Genomic DNA, 5,744 nt, shown 5'->3' on the forward strand with positions numbered 1-5,744 from the left:
CCTCCTCCACTCAGTCGAAGTGTTGGACACTAGACTTGTTATCAATAAACCCCTGTGTGTTTTGTATCAGATATTGGCTCTGTGGTGGTCTTGCTTGGGGGGCCTCGAGACACGGGCACAACAGCTGCAGAGCAAGATATCAAGGTGTGGTTTCTGCCTTTAAAAACTTGGCTCTAAACTATCTCTGGTGGGCTACCAATATCATCATGTAGCCCAGGCTGGCCTCCAACTCACCGTGCAGACAGAGATGACCTGCGTCCACTGGCTGGGTGCTAAGACTGCTGTTGTACACCAACCCGGTCGGTTTATGTTGCACTGGGAATGGAACCCAGAGTTTCGAGTGTATGCTGGGCGAGCACTCTACCAGCTGAGCTCCATCTTCAGCCCTTGTTCTTTTCACTGCGGAATCCATTGTTGCAGAGACAGGATTTATATAAACAAAAGAAACACTGGCCTCTGGGAGTGATTCCAAACTGGAGCAGCAGTAGCAGCCTCGGGAAGATTTGTTAGTACAACAGTGGCAGTGACTCACCTTTATCCTACAGATCTGGAAATTTAGGGGTAGGCCAGTGACACACACACACACACACAGACCGCCCAGGGCATTCTGATGATGGCCAAGGTAGAGCCTGGGAGTACAGGAGGAAGGGCCCCCTGGAGGAAGGTTAGATCCCACCCTGGTCAACCAGATCACAGACTGTTTGAGACAAGGTCTTACTACATAGCCCTGGCTGGCCAGGAACTTGTTATATAGGTCTGACTGTACTCACAGAGCGCCTCCTGCCTCTAGCATGTGCCTTGCATCAAGTTAAATTATCCCTGGCTTGTTTGACTTTCTTAAAATGTATTGTGTGCACATGTGTTGGCTAGTTTTATGTCAACTTGACACAGGCTGAAGCCATTGAAAGGAACTTCAAATGAGAAAATAGCCTCCAGCCTGGCAGTAGTGGCACACGCCTTTAATCTCAGCACTCAGAGGCAGAGGCAGGTGAATCTCGGCATTTGAAGCCAGCCTGGTCTAGAGAGTTCCAGGACAGCCCAGGATACACAGAAGAAAACACCTTCTGAAGATCAGGCGGTGGCAAACCTGTGGGGCATTTTCTTAACTAGTGATTGATGGTGGAGGACCCAGCCCATGGTGGGTAGTCCCATGCCTGGGCTCATGGTCCTGGGTTCTATAAAAAAGTAGGCTGAGGAGCCGGGCGGTGGTGGCGCACGCCTTTAATCCCAGCACTCGGGAGGCAGAGGCAGGAGGATCTCTGTGAGTTCGAGGCCAGCCTGGTCTCCAAAGTGAGTTCCAGGAAAGGCGCAAAACTACAGAGAAACCCTGTCTCGAAAAACCAAAAAAAAAAAAAAAAAAGGAAAGAGGAAAAAAGGCTTCTCTAATGGTGATACTGTAAACTGGTGGTTACATAAATTATTCCCGGGCGGTGGTGGTGCACACCTTTAATCCCAGCACTCCGGAGGCAGAGCCAGGCGGATCTCTGTGAGTTCGAGGCCAGCCTGGTCTCCAAAGCGAGTTCCAGGAAAGGCGCAAAGCTACACAGAGAAACCCTGTCTCGAAAAACCAAAAAAAAAAAAAAAAAAAAAAAAAAGCAGGCTGAGCAAGCCACGAGGAGCAAGCCAGTAAGCAGCACTCCTCCACGGCCACTGCATCAGTTCCTGCCTGTTTTAGTTCTTGTCCTGACTCCCTTCAGTGACGAACAGCAATATGAAAGTGTAGGACAAATAAACCCTTTCCTTCCCAAGTTGCTTCTGTTGTGTATTTCACAACAATAGAAACCTGAAGACACTGCACATGTATATGTTAGGCAGCCCAAGTCTCCAGGGGCTAAGGTCAATTCTCCCTCCCCCAGAACCGTCTCAGCCAGCTGGACAGGGCATGGTAGAATGGCCCAGAGCAGACAGGAATGGGACTGTGAACTTGTGAACCATGGGTATAGGTGTCTCTGGCCAGGGGTGGTGTGTGTGGGACGCACACACACACACGCACACACACACACACACACACACACACACACACACACACACGCACGCACACACACACACGCACACAAAGGGAAGAACTCATCCTGAAACCCCTCAGAAGAAATGTAGCCCTCTAGACCTCTTGTTTTCTAGAAGTGTTTCTCATCTCCAGAACTGTAAGAACATAGGCACACATGCCTTTAAGGCCATGGGATGGTTGTGTTTTGTTACCGCAGCAACAGCAAATCCATACGCTAGCGTGCTGAGCTTTCCACAGCTGTCAAGCAACTGCCCCTGGCAGGGTGTTCTTACATGATCTTGCTGTGGCCTGAGCCACCCTCTCCTCAGCTTTGCCACTTTCACCTAAACATCTTTTCCCCAGGAAAATCTTCCTTGGCCCTACCTGACAGAATCAGATCTCTCTCCATCATGGATGTCATGGCTCCCATTTACTCTGGCACACCCTCATATCTTCCCAAAGTTTCCAGTCCCACAGATCTGTTCTCCAAAGCCTCTGTGACCAGTAGGTATTTACAGATCTCTTCTCCTGCTGGACTGAGATTCTGTGAAGCCAGCACCTGATCTGTTATAGCATAGTTTATGGACTGACAGGCTGGGTGTTAGCAAAGAGGAAGGCCAGCTCTGTCTCCTAGGACTCTCCTGACCTAAGCCTCCCTCATCACCTAATTCCTCCTTCTGTCATCCCTCCATTCCTTTAGTCATTCAACAAACATTTACCAAGTCATTAGTATGTGTCAGTGTCTAACTTCTGGATACTTGGAAAAATAAGGAAGGAGCCGGAGTAGGTGCAGAGGTTACCCTGGAGCAGACGGCTAGAGGCCAGCAGGTATCCTGTGAAAAGGATGTCACAAACTCAGGCTCTAGACATTGAGTCGTATTATTTGCCTGCAGTGTAAAATCACACATCCACACAGGCCTGTGAGTCAAGCACTGAGAGGACCCTGGACATCTTGTGGAGGGGCACAAAGGACAAGGGCTCAATGAGCACACTTGTGGCCACTTGTCTGGGTTCAATGTCCCGTGCTGCGCTTCAACAACTCTGGAACCCTAGGCCATTCGATGAATTTCATCTGCCTATTTCCTCCTGACCTGTAAAGCAGAAATGGCCCCAGTGATTCTGAACCTTGGAATGTGGTGGTTAGTTAGCTAGAGAATCAGTCCCCCAGGCAGAGGTCATGCTCAATCCTCTACAAATTCTGAGCTCAAGTCTCTTCTCTGTCTGTTGCAAAAATTTAAGAATGGTTTTCTATTTGTTGTTTTTCTGCAAAACAGATAAATAATTGCTGTTTGTTTGGGTGGGAGGCCACATTAGATAATCTAGTGGAGCCCGTTGCACTGACATTGCTGGGATGGATGGATGGATGGACAGAGAGAGATATGGATGGATGGATATACGCATGGATATATGGTTGGAGAAATGTCTGTATTTATAGAGATGAGTGAATTGATGGGTGGATAAATGGAGAGAGATGTGTATGTATAGAAGAATGTATGTATGGATAAATGGATGGAGAGATGTGTGTGTGTTGATGAAAAGAGATGGATAAATGCATGGATGGATGAATGAGAATGCTAAGGACAGTGCTACAGTGAGGTATAGTCAGTCCCCTCCTAGATTGGCAGAGGGAGTCCTAAGGAGGCACTTTGCTCTGATGCTGTAGTGGGAGCATCTGAGCTCTGGGAAGAACAGGGGCTTCTAGGACTGGGTTAGCTAGTCCCTATGAATTCCACCGAAGGTCCAGCATGACAGAGACTAGAGTAATGGTCCAAGAGGAGCCCCCCAAAGACAACAGATTATTCACGCACACTCAGTAAAGCCTCCTCTGTATACAGGGTATTGTGCCCACAGTAGTGGGTGCCCACAACTGGAGTAGGGATAGGGGCACATAGCAAAGAAAGGCTTTTCAGAGAAAGACTGTGCTGTGGATATCGCTCTGTATGCTGTGAATGTGTTGCTCTGATTGGTTAATAAATAAAGTGCTGATTGGCCAGTAGCCAGGTGGGAAGTATAGGCGGGACAAAGAGAGAGGAGAATTCTGGGAAGAGGAAGGCTGAGTCAGGAGTCACCAGCCAGACACAGAGGAAGCAAGATGTAAAGATACCGGTAAGCCACGAGGCAAGGCATAGATTTATAGAAATGGGTTAATTTAAGATGTAAGAGCTAGTCAATAGTTAGCCTGAGCTAATGACCGAGCAATTTTTTAATATGAGCTTCTGAGTGATTATTTTATAAGTGGGTTGCGGAACTGTGGGGCTTGGCAGACCCAGAGAGAAACTTTCCAGCTACAAGACTGGGCTGTAACTATTCTGCCAAGCCTGATGACCTGAGTTCAATCCCTGAAACCCACACGGTAGAAGGAGAAAACTGACTCCTATAAATTGTCCTCTGATCACATACACTGTGGTGCACACATGATCACCGCCCCCAATAAAAATACAGTAAAAAGGTGCTAAATTAGAAGCATATTCTTAGCTTGTGACTGGTCCCCATGGCAGGTGGACCCCTGTTCTGGGTGAGAACAAAACTATATTATTTTCTCAGGAAACCCACTCTTTTTGGGGGGGCAAGATTTATTCTTATGTGCATTGGTGTTTTGCCTACATGTATGTCTGTGCAAGGGTGCCAGATCCCCTGAAACTGGAGTCACAGACAGTTGTGCGCTGCCATGTGGGTGCTGGGAATTGAACCCAGGTCCTCTGGAAGAACAGCCAATACTCTTAACCACTGAGCCATCTCTCTCCAACCGCAGGAAATCCACTCTTATTCCAACCTCCTTAAAGCCCTCTTCTGAGAACCCAGAGGCAGAGGACAATGACATTTCCTTTGCACACCTCTCCTACAACCTCAGCGACCTCAGTGAGACTCCTTCCTTACCACCTGCTCTTCTGACACTGTCCTCAGGATGCTGGCTCTTTCTCTGCAGTTTCCTCCTGGGTCTCAGACCAAAGTCTGCTTTTCACCCCTGGACCCGACATTCCTTGAAAATACATACCAATGTGCAAAAATCTGAGAGAGTCTAAGGCCTCTTTGTGCCTCAGTTTTTTCTTCTGTGGAACATGGGTGTAAGACGAATTGCTAAACGTTCTTATTAATTTAAAAAAAAAAAAACCTGGAGCCAGATATTGGGGTGAAAGCCAAGAGATCAGAGGAATAGAACAAGCCACAGCCACAAGTTCTTACCCTAGGAAATCCTCAGCCCAAGAGAGAGCTTCTTCCTGTAATATCCACGCCTATATGCCTTTCTGTCCCTGCCCTCTCACTTCCTCTCTCCGCCCAGTTACATCACTTCCTCTTTCTGCCCAGCTATGTCACTTCCTGTCTGTCTGTACAGACCTCCAGACCTTTATGGTTAACTAGTGTTGGAATTTAAAGGCGTGTGATACCATGCTTGGCTCTGTTCCCAGTGTGGCCTTGAACTCACAGAGATCGGGATGAATCTCTGCCTCCCGAATGCTAGGATTAAAGGTGTGTGCTGCCGTTGCCTGACTTCTATGTTTAATATAGTGGCTGGCTTTTTCCTCTGATCCTCAGATAAGCTTTATTGGGGTGCACAAATAAAACATCACCACATATGGGAAATTAAACTTAGGGACTACTTGTGACGGGGCCAGATTAGGTGGTTCAGTGGGTATGGGCACTTGCTGCTAAGCTTGACAATCTGAGTTCAAGTTCCAGGCCCCATGTGGTAGAAGGAAAGAACCAACTCCCAGAAGTTGTCCCCTGATCTCTGTAGCTAAAGTTTTCCTGCCTGGCC

The sequence above is a fragment of the Peromyscus californicus genome, unplaced genomic scaffold (assembly GCF_007827085.1).
Source record: "Peromyscus californicus insignis strain IS unplaced genomic scaffold, ASM782708v3 Scaffold_5__1_contigs__length_169319896, whole genome shotgun sequence".
In the NCBI taxonomy this organism is placed as follows: domain Eukaryota; kingdom Metazoa; phylum Chordata; class Mammalia; order Rodentia; family Cricetidae; genus Peromyscus; species Peromyscus californicus.